Below are 16,385 nucleotides of genomic sequence, written 5' to 3'. Positions count from 1 at the left end.
GGGACACAGACAGGCTTGCCTTCTGCTCTGAAGCCTATCCATTGCCAGGGGTCGGCTCCCAGGGGCTGGGAGCGTGCTCCCACTCGCGCTTGCGCACACGCGCCAGGGTCCCCCTTCGCCTCACTTTCCCCTCCCCTCACCAGACCTGCCTGAGGGTGGGTGGGGGGAAGCCGGAGGAGCCCGAAGTCGGCTTCAGCCAATAGGATGACGGGCCGCGGGCCCGGCCCCCGCCTCCCGTCGCGCGCCGGCCAATAGAAATCTACTACAATGTTGTGGCGAATGAAAAGGGGCGGGGCGTGCGCGGGCGGGCGGACGGGCGGGCGGGCTGGCTGCGGGCCGGGCCGGCCTCGCCTCGCCTCGCAGAGGGAAGGCGGGAGGGCGCGCGCCGGGCCGCCTGCTCGTTCGTACGTTCGCTCCCGCGCTGCTGGCTTGCACGCTCGCTCGCTCGCTCCCTCTGGTTGAAGTCCGTCCGGGCGTGAGCCGCCGCAGAGGGCCCTGGCCTGGGCTTGGACCTCCTCCGTCCTTCGTCCCTCCCTCCCTCCCGTGCCATTGTTCCTCGGGCCGGCAGCAGCCGCAGCGGCGGGCGCGGGAGACGCGGCCCGGGGAGGAGCGTTCCTCGGCCGAGGTGAGGTGAGGCGCCGAGGGGGCCGGCGGGGGGCTGGGCCGAGGTCCTAGCGGCCGTGTCGGCGGCGGCGGCGCCGCATTCGCCTCTTTGTCTGCAGCCCCCCGCGGGCCCCGGCGCGGGGTCGGGGGCCCCACCGGCCTCCACGCGCGGGAGCGGCCCCGCTCCAGGCCCGTCGTCCCAGGGGCGCCTAAAAGTTAGCCTTGGGACATGCATATATATATGTATATATATATATGGGGGACTGGGGTAGGGGGACACGTCGATCGTCCTGTGGTTTGATTGATCACGGGGCTGGAGAGATAGCAGGGAGGTAAGACGTTTGCCTCGCATGCATGCACACGGACGGGGGTTCCAATCCCTGCATCCCTTGTGGTTCCCCGAGTGAGCCTGCCAGGAGGGATTCCTGAGCCCCAGAGCCAGAAGGAACTCCTGAGCGTCTCCGGGTGTGACCCCAAAACCCAAAATAAATGAAACACATTAATAATCACAGGCCCGTAAGGCTGCAAGGAACCCTGGAAGGAACCGAACCCCCGCGCGGAGAGGATCGATCGCAGGTTTGGAGTTGGCGAAGGTGCTGCGGGGTGCTGCCGCCGCAGAGCCCGGGTGCTGAATGAGGGAAGTCGGGCTATGAAAGAAGCCCCCCGTGCAGGACTCGGGAGGCCTTCCCGCCATTGACATCTGCAGAGCTCAAATAAATAAATACTGAAATAAATAATGCACCCACTCAGCCCCAATTCCAGGGTCCCAGCTCCCCTTGACTCAGTCCCCTTTGAGTCCTCCTTCCACATCCTAGTGACCAAAGGGTTAAATCTATTCTCTCTGCATCGTGACCTCCTTTTGCAGTTCGGGCATCTGTCGGCTTGGAAAAGGCTGCCCGCCTTACCTGGATGGATTCATCCCGTTTGGTGCGGGGGTTTTGGGTGCGGGATGGTTGGGGTGCGTGCCCTGGCGGGGAGCCTGTGCTTCTCCCGGTGCAGGCCTCCTGGTGTTGCGGGGAGAAAGTGAGCTCCCATGAAGCGGGTCTCTGCCACCTTGGATTTCGGCCACATGACAGCGACTGCCCTGTTCACCTCTCTAACATTGTCCCACCATAAATGACTAGTCCATGCAGACTGTCGTTTCTGTTCCTTTTTTTTTTTTTTTTTTGGCATGCCTTGCTGATTAAGAGATAGTTTTTTTTTTTTTTTTAATTTTTCTCTCTCAAGAAATGCTGAGCTTTTTTTAGTCGTCGATTTCACAGCTGCTATTTTGTTCTTTCTGTTTTTAGGGAAAATTGAAAGACATGGTTATGGCTTGTGTCTTGGATGTTATAATAGTGGTTGTGTAGACTCTGAAAGATATTCTGTACTCGGTGCTCGTGATTGTTTTCTGGAATCTCAGTTCTGGCAGAATTTTCAGTCTGCTTTACCCTTTTCATCAAGAATATATATATATTTCCTTTATAAAAATCCTTAAAATATTCCTTACATAATTCTTTTCATACGGATTTGTTCGTATAGCATCAACTTGTTAATTCTTGTTTGCTTTTGGGCCATCCCAGGTGGTGCTAAGGGTTTATTCTGGGCTCAATAAGCAGGAATTACTCCTGGTGGAGCTCAGAGGACCATTGGGATGCCAGGGATCAAACCCAGGTTGGCACATTCAAAACAAATGCCTTATCTCCTGTTTATCACTTCGGTGCTATTAACTCATATTTTTTTGCCCACACTTGGCAGTGCTCAGGGGTTATTCCTGGCTCTGTGCTCAGGAATCACTCCTGGTGGACTTGGGGAACTACATGAAATACAGATTAAACCTGGGTTGATCATGTGCAAAGCAAGCACCCTACCTACCCCACTGTCCTATCACTCTGGCCCCTAACTCATATATTGTTTGTTTTGGGTCACACCCGGCAGCACGCAGGGGTTATTCCTGGCTCTACGCTCAGAAATCGCTCCTGGCAAGCTCAGGGGACCATATGGGATGTCGGATTTGAACCACTGTCCTTCTGCATGCAAGGCAAACACCCTACCTACGTCCATGCTATCTCTCTGGCTCTCCCAACTTATATTTTTAAGTGGAAAATTGATATACTCTTTGTTTTTTATTTTTATACCTTGGAACTGCAGTAAATGCCAAATCTAAAATTTATTATAAATATAGTTCGTATAAAGTACATAAGATCTGGCACACAGTAAATGTTGATTTAATAAGTGATATTAGAATGGATATAATAACAACATCAGATTGCCTTGGAACAAGGTGCCAATTCAGGGTACTTTTTATAAGAAGGTGATAATTAATGCAAAGACAGCATTATTCTTGTCCCTAAGGAAATTAAGCAATTTCTACTGTTGGAAACATACTCATAGGGAGACAAGTTCAGTGTGATAATCTCATTCCATTTCTTTCTAGTGACTACACTTCTTCTCATGTGTTCTTGAACTCAGACTTTAAATGTTTTTAGCCCATACACCTCACCAAAATTCTCTCAGCATTTATAGCAGTGTTTTGTTTTTGTGCTATATTATGGTACTGAGGAGGATAATATGAGTTGCCAGGGATCTAACCTGGGTCAGCAGAAGGCAACAGAAGCACCTTTTCCACTGTACTATCTCTGGTCCCCAATATACTAATGTTTCATACCCGGTGTCCTATAGGGAAGTCAAACAATGTGGTTCCAGTCTGCCTTTCCACCTTTCATATTACATTTTTCAACCAAGAAGAACTCAGCAGTAAAAATCCCATCCATTGTTTTGGTTGGGCTACCTTCTGCAAAGCTCAGAGCTTACTTCTGGCTCTTTGCTTCTGAGGATCATATGAGATGCTGGGGATTAAACTTGGGTTGGCTGTTTGCAAGGGAAACATGCAGTGCTACCCACTGTACTATTGCTCCGGCCCCAAAGTTTTATCTTTTAGTCACGTCTCTGCTTGCCTTTTCGCTCTCTCTTTTTTTTTTCTTGGCAATTTAATGACCATTTTTTTCTTTTTCTTTTTTTTAATTGTTGCTTTTTGGGCCATACCCAGTGACATTCATTGTTTACTCTTGACTATGCACTCAGAAATCGCTGCTAGCTTGGGGGACCATATGGGATGCTGGGGGATTGAACCGTGGTCCGTTCTAGGTCAGCCGCTTGCAAGGCAAATGCCCTACCGCCGTGCCACTGCTCCAGTTCTCTTTAATATTTGTTGAATACTCAAATCATACCAACTTCATTCAGGTAATAGGCATGATGGATGAGTGTAGGTTTTAATTCCTTTTTTTTTTTCATCATTGGGGATGGAACTTAGGCATACATTTTTCTGCTAAGCCACATCTCTGGCCCATGTTTTTTTTTTTTTTTTTTTTTGTTTTTGGGCCACACCCAGCTGTGCTCAGGGGGCTACTCCTGGCTGTCTGCTCAGAAATAGCTCCTGGTAGGCACGGGGGACCATACTGGACACCGGGATTTGAACCAACCACCTTTGGTCCTGGATTGGCCCATGCTTTAATGTGGCCCACTTTTGATATTGTAAAACAATATGGTATGATTATATCACATTTTTTTATATTTTAAGTGTTTTAGGTTTGTCTGTCCCCTTCCACCCCGAGACAATTCCAAGCTAATAATATAAATTAGGTAATAAGACATATGTGCTGCCTGGGTACATGGTACCTGAGCACATGTGGCCTGTGTCTCTCATGAGATGTGACTTTCCTATTTTCATGCTGGGTTGTGTTCTGGGGCTCTCTCCTGTGCTCTCTCAAACACTGTTACTCATTTTTTCTTTCTCTTACTCTTTCTAAGATCCTCTTCCTCCCCTTCTCATACCTCAAATACAATCCATTTTTACTTCAAAAGATTGACAAATAATTAAAAACTATTTTTACCTCCTGAAAGAAATTATTGGGGTGTTTTGTTGAGATATGGTCCACATATTTTTCCTGTGATCCTTTTTCTGTCCAATTTGTGCTCCATATGTAAAGTATATACAAGTGATATCTGATAAGTATCCTTCTCAGGTGATACTTGATGTGTACAGGATCAGTTTAACAATTTTAGAAATTACAGAGCAGGGCCGGAGAGATAGCATGGAGGTAGGATGTTTGCATGCAGAATCCAGGCATCCCATATGGTCCCCCGAGCCTGCCAGGAGCTATTTCTGAGCGTAGAGCCAGGAGTAACCCCTGAGCGGTGCCGGGTGTGACCCCAAAACAAAACAAAACAAAAAGAAATTACAGAGCTTGCCTTCCATTTCATTTGTAAGTTTATGGTCTTAATTTTAAATACTTCCTATTAGGGAGATAGTGTGCTTGCAATGCTCTTTGGTTTCCTGTCTCCTGTTTATAAAACAGCTTCACATCTGAAAAGCACATGATTCTTTAAAATTCTCCACACATACTTTCAAATATTTGTCCCATAACTTCTGATATGATTGGTAGCACTTACATTGTTTTATGAATGTACAAATCACATTTATTATTAGTGATCTGGTTTTATTGCTTTAGTATATCAGTGGTCATCAGGGACTAGATTTGATTTTAAAATCAAAAGGAGTTTGTTTAGACTGCAGTCTGTTTTCTTGTTATCTAAGAATCCAAACCTAAGTACTGCTGGTGTATTATTTCAAGTCTCGTGAAATGCAGTGATTGGTCACATGCATATTCTAGTTCAGAGTTTTAGCTATCTCTAAAAGGCTTGTTTTTAAATCCTGCTGTCTGAGTATGGCATCACTTGATCTTGTTTATGAATAAGCAATAATTCTAATGATTTTTTTTCCTTATGAATGACTTTAGCTTTTCTCTGAATCAAGTCACTAAAGGTGAAACTGCTAAAAAACTTTTTAAAAAGATCTCTGACAAATTGCTGGTCTTAGATGGGATGGGGGAGGAGAGGGGATGGGAGGGAAATGGGAGTTATCAGTGGCAGGAAGGGTGAAGGATGGTGTATATTGTATGACTGAAAACCACAATAGATAATTTTGCAACCACAGTTTTTAAATAAAGCAATTAAAAAAATCACTGACTTCCTTAGGTAAGGGCCTTATTTATGTAGAGAATTAGAATTATTGCAAGGTAGTCAGCTAGTTGCAATACAATATAGAATTATTACAGTAGACAACTAGCTTTTGGTTAGAAAAGCGCCAGATCCCAAATATATGTTAGTTTTTGTCGCTCACTTAATTTCATTGGTCTGTCTTAGGAAGCTGGCTGTGTAGACCTTGTTATAAGTGGGTTCATGATGTGTTCAATAGAATGTAGTGTAATAAATACTCCGGTGTACACACTGGGTTTGATTAGTATTTTGACATTACTCTGCTGCTATGTAACAAATACACAGTGAGAAGGGTAAGGAAAAATAGCTGTAGCAATGTACAGCATTCAGAAATTGGAGGCGTTAGAAAGGAGAACTTTGGTTCTATTTTAAGTGCAGATCTTATTTAGAATTAACTGCCTCATTGACGCTATTTCAGTTGTTGGGTATATGAGAGCTTTGTGGGCGAATATTATTATGCTGAAAGTCTGTTTACACTTTGCTGATTATTTTTATTCAAATGGAATTGTTCCCATCTTGAAGTATTTGAAATAAATTTGGCTTTGAAGAAAAGCATCATACTATGGTATATTCAGTACAACTAAAAGAATGACAGAATGACTTAATTTATTCTTCCCCTGATTTTCATCGTTTTCCCTCAGTTACCCTAAGTAAATATGTTATCTGTAAAGTACCCCCCCCCCTTTTTTTTTTTGATTTTTCAGGCCACACCCATTTGATGCTCAGGGGTTACTCCTGGCTAAGTGCTCAGAAATTGCCCCTGGCTTGGGGGGACCATATGGGACGCCGTGGGATTGAACTGCGGTCGCGATCTTTCCTTGGCTAGCCCTTGCAAAGCAGACACCTTACCTCTAGCGCCACCTCACTGGCCCCGTAAAGGCCCCCCTTTTTTTTTTTTTGCAGATTTCAGAATCATTCTATCATGTTTAAATTGTCTTTTTTTTGGGCGGGAGAGATAGCATGGAGGTAAGGCGTTTGCCTTTCATACAGGAGGTCATCGGTTCGAATCCCGGTGTCCCATATGGTCCCCTGTGCCTGCCAGGAGCAATTTCTGAGTCCGGAGCCAGGAATAACCCCTGAGCACTGCCGGGTGTGACCCAAAAACCACAAAAAAAAAATTGTCTCTTTTTTTTTTTTTTTTTTTTGCCATACCCTGCAGTGCTCAGTGCTTACTCCTTCCTGGCTCTATGCTATAGATCACTTCTGGTAGGCTTTGGGGGACCATCTGGAGTGCTGGGCATTGAACCTGGATTGGCTGCTTATTAAGTTCTTTTTTGGGGAGGTTTGGATCACACCTGTGGATCTCTGGCTAGTCCTGACTCAGTGCTTAATAGTCACTTTTGGAAGTGTTTGGAGGATCATATGAGGTACTGGGGATCAAACTAGTGTCAGCAGCAAGTGCTTTAACTCCCATACGATCTTTCTGGTCCTAAGACCAGTTCTTATTTACAATTATCTTTGCAAAATACTCAAGATAAATCTAAGGTAATTAATGTGTTTACTTTATTTATTTGAATTACTACTCTCTCCCTTTTTTTGGTTCACTTCTATCCAGTTAATTTTGGCTTTCTTCTATCATTCTCAGGGCAATCTTAATTTGTAGAGATTAAAAATTCAGGGACCAGAGCGATAGCACAGTGGTAGGTTGTTTGCCTTGCATACGACTGCCAGAACAGACCTGGGTGATCCCCAGCGTCCCATATGGTCCCCGAAGCCAGGAGCGATTTCTGAGAGCATAGCCAGGAGTAACCCCTGAGCGTCACCAGGTATGGCCCCCAAACCAAACATAAATAAATAAATAAATAAATAAATAAATAAATAAATAAATAAATAAATAAAAATTACTTCAGGGCTAGGGAGTAGGCTTAGTGGGCTAGAGAGCAGACTTTATATGTATGAGCCCTGGGTTTAATCCCTGGCACACAAGTCCCCTGAGCACTATGAGGATAGCTCCAAATTAAATAAAAGTGGTTTATGTGCAGTGTATCTTTATTAGGATTAAGTAATCTTGGGGCCGGGCGGTGGTGCTAGAGGTAAGGTGCCTGCCTTGCCTGCGCTAGCCTTGGACGGACCGTGGTTCGATCCCCTGGTGTCCCATATGGTCCCCCAAGCCAGAACCGACTTCTGAGCGCATAGCCAGGAGTAACCCCTGAGCGTCACTGGGTGTGGCCCAAAAACCAAAAAAAAAAAAAAAGGATTAAGTAATCTTGATAGAGGCCTAGGAAGACAATGGAAGATTGTATGATTGTATTGATAGGAGCTGTGCCAAAATTATATTGATATATTGATAAATAGGAAGACACATTGGTGGTTGTATTAGTTTTATTATTGAAATCTATTTTATATTGATTTGACATATATCTAAAACTCTGTTGTAATAATAGCTATTAATAGGGACAGGAACACCTCAATTTCTTTTTAAAAATAGGTGGAAATCAGGCCGGAGATAGAGCCCCGAGGTAGAACACATGTTTTGCATGTTCAAGGAAGTTCTGGATTCTGTGCCCAGCACAACAACAATAACCAAAGGAAAATTAATAAGATAAAATTAAATAGGCTGGGGCCGGTGAGATAGCATGGAGGTAAGGCCTTTGCCTTCCATGCAGAAGGACAGTGGTTCAAATCCTGGTATCCCATATGGTCCCCCGTGCCTGCCAGGGGCGATTTCTGAGCATAGAGCCAGGAGTAACCCCTGAGCATGCTGGGTGTGACCCAAAAAAACAAAACAAAACAAAACAAACAAAAAAAAAGTAAAAAAAAATTAAATAGGCTATAATATTTGATGATTTGTAAATGTAGTGTATTCGTTCCTGGTGCCTTTGTTGCTCTATAAAAATAATCTTTTTATTTTAGCAATTATTTATTAATTTATTTTTAGCAATTATTTATTATTATTATTTTATTCTTTTTTTTGAGAGTTGTTGTGGGCCATACCCAGTGGCACTCAAGGGTTACCCCTGGCTCTTCTCTCAGAAATCGCACCTGGCAGGCTCAGGGGACCATATGGGATGCCGGGGATTGAACTCTGGTCAGCTGCATACCAGGAGAACACCCTACCTGCTGTGCCACTTTGACCTAGTTTTAATCCTCAGCATCCCATCTGATCTCCCAAGTATTACTAAGAGTAATCCCTGAGTACAGAGCCAGGAGTCCTGAGCATAGCCAGTGTGGCCCACAAAGAAACGTGTGTGTGTGTGTGTGTGTGTGTGTGTGTGTGTGTGTGCGCGCGCGTGTGCGTGTGTGTATGGTGGGGGAAGGGGTTGAGGTTGTAGTGGCATAGGACACAAATTGTCCTATGTGCATTGGGACATACAGTGAATAAAACAGAAGTATTTGAAGTATTTGTTCTGTTTGGTAATTTATGAACATATGATTTTATGCCAAATCTCAATAGGATTGCTATTCTGCTACTCTTTAATATTTGAATAATTTAAGCAATATTCACAGAATCATTTTAGTACATTGACATCTTAAAAATAAGTCTTTGGGTTTATTATCTTATAAAGACAAATGCTTATAAATAAAAATGCTCATTTGATTAATTTGTTAAACATGTGTTTCAATGTACCAATTTGAAGTTCTGCATATATTCAAGTGAAAAGTGAATTATCAAGGTATTCACTTGGTCAAGCTTATTGAAATTTCCCCCCCCCCCCCGCCCCAACTTTGGACATATGGACACAGTCAGAACTGTTAAGAGCTCCAAGAATTTTTTAAGCCCTAAAAATTACCTGCCAACTGTTTCAGTGTGTGGTAGAGACACATGGAAGGCATTTGAAAATGAAAGGTTTTATTTGCTACCTCCAACCACTTGATGTTTCTTGGCCTTATATCCATTTTTAATGATTCAAAGAATTGATATAATTGCTAACTTAGTATCTGCAGAGTCCTGCTAATCTTGGTAGTATTATATAAGACTATAAACCGTTTGCATGGTATCATATGATGTTGTATATATGTCCTCCCACACATGTGTCTTGAGAGTAATTTCTTTCCATCTGGTGTTGGAAATGAGCTCTTTGTGAAGTTATTTTTAAATCTTCAAGCTTTCTGGCAACCTTAACACTTGAAATAACACAATTGCTTTTGAAGGCAAGAAAATCTACATAGTATATTTAGTATTTTTTTCTATTGAAAATGTAAATAGTATTCTATTTTAAAAGTCATATCCTGTGCTCCAAACAGGCAAAACATGTATTTCGTGTTTAGATAGTTTCCAGATAAGCTTGTTAGGTAGGGAATAATCAAGCAGATGTTGCCAAGTAGATAAAGTTAAGGAAAAGTGCTTAAGGGAAAGGAGGCCAAGAATAAAAAATTTGTTAGAGAAATCAGGCTTCAACGATATCTTCTACTCTGAAGGTTTATTGGTGTCCTCTGCAAAACTCTTTCATCATTTCTTTGTTTACATACCAGTGTGTCGTGTTGTTTCAAACTGCGTATAAAGCTGGTGTTTCCTGATGAGAGAGTGTTGGCTTTTGGAGGACATAGGTCAGTCATGTCCCTGCCCAGTTCCCCAGATAGTGCTTAATACAGTGGTTAGAATATATGGGTCACACCAGACATTATAGGTATAGTGAGAAGGTAAATCAGGATAATTATATTTAAGTTGTGGATTTTAATTCTCACTCTCTGGCTGATGTCTTCTGTGTGTGTGTGTGTGTGTGTGTGTGTGTGTGTGTGTGTGTGTGTACCAGTGTACCATATTTCCATGAGAAAGTAAGTTGGTTGCAGAAATAATACTTTACTCCTTCAGCAATTCAGGATATATTCTTTGAGAATAAAGACATTATTTTGTAGAGCCATAATAGCCTTATATAGCTAAGAAAATAAACTATTTTCATAATGTCAAGCAAAATCTAGCCCATATTTCATTTCCTCTTGGTCACTCAGAGTTCAGGAGTCACCAGGGATAGTCTTGGTAGTGTGGTGCTGGGGCCTGGGTTGGGGTGAGTATATGGTACTAGGAAATGAACCACACCCTCCAACATACAAGACATGTTTTCTGCCATGTAAGACACATCTTTGGCCCCCAATACATATTTTTTTTTTTTTTTTTTTTTTTTGTGATTTTTGGGTCACACCCGGCAGTGCTCAGGGGTTATTCCTGGCTCCAGGCTCAGAAATTGCTCCTGGCAGGCACAGGGGACCATATGGGACGCCGGGATTCGAACCGATGACCTCCTGCATGAAAGGCAAATGCCTTACCTCCATGCTATCTCTCCGGCCCCCCCAATACATATTTGAAGGTGAATATAATCTAGCAGGTTTATATAGCAGATGCTTTATTTGTTGTTGTTGTTTTGGCTACATTGAGTGCTCCTCAGACCTCCCAGCATGGTAGCTGGTCGGGACTGGGGAGAACAAGAGCTGAATGATGCAGGGGATCAAATCTGGGCCTCCCTTATGCATGTACTCCAACCTTTTGATGTATTTTATCAGCCTTTCACATGCCATTTGGGGTGGGGGTTGAGTCACATCTGGCGGCACTCAGGGGTTACTCTTGGCTCTGTGCTCAGAAATCACTCTTGGCAGGCTTGAAGGACCATATGGGATGCTGGGATTTGAGCCACTGTCAGACCTGAGTTGGGTGCGTTCAAGGCAAATGCCTTACTACTGTGCTAACTCTCCGGCCCCTCAATTGCCATTATTGTGTTGACTTATTTCTTCTTCTTCTTCTTTTTTTTTTTTTTTTTTTTTGTTTTTTGGGTCACACCCAGCAGTGCTCAAGGGTTACTCCTGGCTCTATGCTCAGAAATCGCCTCTGGCAGCTCAGGGGACCATATGGGATGCCGGGGATTCGAACCAATGACCTTCTGCATGAAAGACAAACGCCTTATCTCCATGCTATCTCTCCGGCCCCCTATTTTTTCTTCTTAAGCCACATCTGGCAGTGCTCTGGGATTACTCTTAGCTCTACACTCAGGAATTAGTCCTGGTAGGGCTCAAGGGATCATATGGGATGCTGATATTGAACCCGGGTCTGCTGTGTGCAAGGCAAATGCCCTATCTCCTGTACTATTGCTCCAATCCTCGTTGACTAGACTTTCCTGTTTTTTTTTTTTTTTTTTTTTTTTGTTTTGTTTTTTGTTTTGCTTTTTATTTCTGTTTGTTTTTGGGCCCCACCCAGCGGTACTCAGGGTTTACTCCTGGTTTGAGTTTAGGAATCACTCCTGGTGGATGATGGGGACTATATGAGATGCTGCAGATGGGACCTGGGTTGACAAGTAAACAAGTAAACAAGGCAACCTTACCTCTGTACTGTACCCACTTTGGCCCCTTTATGACAGTTTTTTTTTTGGGGGGGGGCACACCCAGCCTCTCAGGAGTTACTTCTGGCCCTATCCTCAGAAACAGCTCCTGGTAGGCACAGGGGACCATATGGGATGCTGGGAATCGAACCAACGCTGGTCCTGGGTCGGCTGCTTGCAAGGCAAACACTTTACTGCTGTGCTATCTCTCCGGCCCCTTTATGACGGTTCTTGATGGTTGTATTATCTATAATATAACTGGTAATGCACAATGGTTAAAAAAAGTATTCATTGGGGCCGGAGAGATAGCATGGAGGTAAGGTGTTTGCCTTTCATGCAGGAGGTCATCGGTTCGAATCCCGGCGTCCCATATGGTCCCCCGTGCCTGCCAGGAGCAATTTCTGAGTCTGGAGCCAGGAATAACCCCTGAGCACTGCCGGGTGTGACCCAAAAACCAAAAAAAAAAAAAAAAAAAAAAAAAGTATTCATTAGTTAATGTTTTCCTTTTGGTGTTTTATAAGATTGGAATGATCAGCATGGAAGAGAGTGCAAATATTTAAACAAATACTCCAATGAATATACTATATGGCTGAAGGGCAAGATTATTTTTTCTTTTAGATTTTTATGATGCCTACTGTGGTCAGCAGCCTTTAAAATGAGCTACTGGGATGTTTCCTAGTATGCATGGCCTTATGTAATTCCCTCAGCTGTTTGTGGCGTGGTCTTGGGGACATGGATGTTCTTTCTATTTTTTTAATTACACAAAGCTTTATTTAAAGACCATATTTTACATAGATGCTCATATTACATTTGTTTTTGCCTCCTTGGCAGGCATGAAATAATATATTTATATTGGAGCTGGGGCAATAGCATAGCGGTAGGGTATTTGCCTTACATGGCGATCTAGGACTGACCCTGGTTTGATCCTGGTATCCCATATGGTCTTGCTTTGGGCTTGCCATGAGTGGTTTCTGATTGCAGAGTAAACCCTGGGTGCTTCCAGGTATGGCCCCAAACCCAAATAAATAAATAAATAAAATAAAATAATAATGAAAATATAAATAATTATATTGCTTCTTTATAGGTAAGAGGCTATGTAATTATTTAAAAATGTACAGCAAAAAGAAAATTATAAGAAAATGATTGTAGGGGCCGGTGAGGTGGTGCTAGAGGTAAGGTGTCTGCCTTGCAAGCGCTAGCGTAGGACGGACCGCGGTTCGATCCCCCGGCGTCCCATATGGTCCCCCAAGCCAGAACCGGTTTCTGAGCGCATAGCCAGGAATAACCCCTGAGCATCAAAACCAAAAAAAAGAAAAAAAGAAAAGAAAAGAAAATATATTTCACAATAAGGTCATTAAGTTATTTTCAGATTTACTAAGCTATATATTGCTAGTTGATCTTCTGTTACTTGTTTTGTGTTTGAATATTAGGAGGTTTCAAATCCACACTGAAGTCTAAATTGGTGTGTTCCTCCGGGGATAACAATATTGAAAAATTTGGAGTTGTCATTTCATATCAAGGCAAGCACCTTACTTGCTTCGGTCATCCAATAAGTGTTGCTACAAGCACCCATATTTTATTTTGGCACGGAGTAACTTGCTGTACAGATAATTAATACATCTAGTATTTCTCTTCTAATTTGTTCAATATGTAATGATTGTTTACTGTTTATCGTTACTATCTTTTTTTTTTTGTATGTTTGGGCCACAGCTGGAAGTGCTTAGTGGTTACTCCTGGCTCTGTGCTCAGAAATCAATCACTCCAGGTAGTCTCAGGGGACCATAATGGGATGCCAGGAATCAATCCAGGTCTGACCTGGGTCAGCTGCATGCAAGGCTAAGGCCCTATCACTATTATTTCTGGCCCATCAGTTACTATCTTAAGTACATTAGAACATTGAGTGAAGTAACAATGTCTTTTCTTGTGGAGCTTACATTTTAGTGGTGAGAACAAGGAATAAACCCATGTATAATTCAAGGGTAAAATACTAACTTTTAGTCAGGATCAGGGAAAGCAGGATAAAAGGATAAAAAATAAGATAGGGGCGGGAGAGATAGCTTGGAGGTAAGGCATTTGACTTTCTTGCTGAGGGACGGTGGTTCGAATCCCGGCATCCCATATGGTCCACTGTGCCTGCCAGGGGTGATTTCTGAGCATAGAGCCAGGAGTAAAAAAAAAAAAAAAAAAAAGAATAAGGTAGATGGGGTGGATATTTTAGATTCAGTGGCCAGTTGTGACCTCATAGATATGGTGTCTATTTAGCAGAGACATGGATGTTGTTTGGAGTAGATCATTGCAAGCAAAGAAGCAGCTTGTATGAAGATTAAGCATGTTTGGTGTGTCTGAGAAACATGAAGGAAACCAGAATGGCAGTGTTAGAACAACTCAGGGGAGGGTGGTGGTGGTAGTTCTAGGTAAATTCAGAGATTGTATCTAGGAGAAGGGGCAGTTTCTGTAAGCTTTGTTGGCTATGCTAAAGACTTTGTATTTTATTCCCAAATGGGAATTTTGGAGGATTTTGAGCAGAGGAATGCATGACCATTTAATGTGTATTAAGTGATTATCCACCCTGATCAGGAACGAACCTGTCATCATAAAGAATTTAGGAGACACACAAGAAATTTAATTATCTGAGTAGTAGAAATGATAGGGCATTAAAAGACAAAAACAAGAAAACTTAGGAACAAGAGCACTGGATTATGACAAGCTCTGCAGTTATGGAAAACACACAAAAGTAAAGCCTGGGTTAAAATTTTTGCTCCTGTAGCTGGAGCACATATTTTACATACAGGAAACCCTGGTTCTATCTCTGGTCCACATGGGCATCTCTGTAGTCCCTGAATATTACTGAGTGTACTGCCCTACCAAAGATACTCTGACCTCTCCACTTGGTTAAATTTACTTTGGCTACTCTTTACTGGGTGTCTAGGACATGCACATCAAATAATGGTTCTAGTGCTTAAAGCTGACATATGAGTCAGGATTGTTAGGTTTTAATATGACATAGGTGTGGGTGCTATGTCGAGAAAGTCTGGTTTTTTCCCTATTGTGTCATTCCTTAAGCTGGTTAACTTGGGCAAGTAACTTTTATGCCTCATTTTACTCATAATTAGGGGATGGGAAAATATTTTTAATCTTCTTATACAGTAACTAAATGCTTTAATATATGTGAAGTATTTAGAATACTATCTGGCACTAGATAATGTTAGCCATTATTTTTTTTTCAATTAATCTTCAGTACAGCCCCATGAAATATGTGTGATTAATTCCATTTTGCATTTAAGTAACAGGTTAAATATTAAGTAACTTGCCTAGAGTTACACAATTGGCAAATGTAAATTGGCTTCAAAGTTGCATTTTTTTCCTGTAGTACCTTTAGTTACTCAATGTATCTAAGACCAAGTGGAGAAGGAGTGATTTGGATGTTTGCCCTCTGGCAAACCCAATGATTTCTTTTCTTTTTTTTTCTGTGAAGCAAGGCTGTCTTTTTAATTTTTATTTTATTTTATTCTATTTTATTTTATTTAACATACCATTCTGTTCGTTTTGGGGGATGTTATTTTATTTGAGTGGGAGAGGGAACAACACATGGTGGTGCTCAGGGCTTACCCCAAGCTCTGCACTCAGGAATTACTCCTGGCAGTACTTGAAGTACCATATAGGATGCTGGAGATTAGTCCTGGGTCAGCTGTGTGCAAGGCAAACACCCTACCCACTATACTATTGTTCTATCCTGGAAGGTAGGTGGTGGTAGTTGTTGTTGTTTCTTTTGGCCACACCCAGTGATGCTCAGGGGTTACTCCTGGCTATGCGCTCAGGCTTGGGGGACCATATGGGACACCGGGGGGATCGAACCATGGTCTGTCCTAGGGTAGTGCCGTGCCACAGCTCCAGCCACCCTGGAAGGTAGTTTTTATTGAAGGAAACTCACTTGAAAAATGTAAGGAGGGACTGGAGCAATAGTACCGTGGTAGGACACTTGCCTTTCACAGGTCTGAAGGCATCCCATATAATCTGAGCACTGCCTGGAGTGATTCCTGAGTGCAAGGCCAGGAGTAATCTTTGAGTGGTCCAGATGTGCCCCTCCCCCAAAAAATGTGTTCAAAGGAGAACCTGGGCTTGAAGAGAAAACTCCAATGATATATTTTTAATAGTTGTAATCCCGTAACTGTTTTTCTGTGACTTAGTTTATTCTTGTAAAATGAGGAATTACTTTCTATATTACACACATGCTTACTAATAACAAATGAAAGCATATCTTTCCCTCCCCCCAATTTTGGGCCCACACCCTTGTAGTACTAGGAGTTTACCCTGGCTCCATGCTTAGGATAGGGATCCCTGATGGTGGTTGGGAACCATATTTATTACTGTGTATAATAAGGCAACGGCTTTCACCTCTGTTAACTTTCTGGCCCCTGAAAACATATCTTTCAGTGTGCCTGTCACTGATATATACTCAGTAAATGTTAGTTCCTAAGAATAGGGAAGGCAAGAAAC

The 16,385-nt window shown here is 42.7% G+C and overlaps 1 protein-coding gene across 1 annotated transcript in view; it reads left to right on the top strand.

Annotated features, from left to right (window-relative positions):
* Positions 1–593: 593 nt before the first annotated feature.
* Positions 594–16,385, top strand: part of EPB41 (erythrocyte membrane protein band 4.1) — a 170,953-nt gene continuing 155,161 nt past the window's right edge. The window contains exon 1 of the mRNA XM_049774683.1: positions 594–625. The gene's annotated coding sequence lies outside the window, so the exon portion shown is untranslated. The remainder of the gene's footprint in view (positions 626–16,385) is intronic.

The sequence above is a fragment of the Suncus etruscus genome, chromosome 6, assembly GCF_024139225.1.
Source record: "Suncus etruscus isolate mSunEtr1 chromosome 6, mSunEtr1.pri.cur, whole genome shotgun sequence".
In the NCBI taxonomy this organism is placed as follows: domain Eukaryota; kingdom Metazoa; phylum Chordata; class Mammalia; order Eulipotyphla; family Soricidae; genus Suncus; species Suncus etruscus.
The sequence above is the reverse complement of the archived record's forward strand: the minus strand, read 5'-3'. Positions and strand labels throughout refer to the sequence as shown.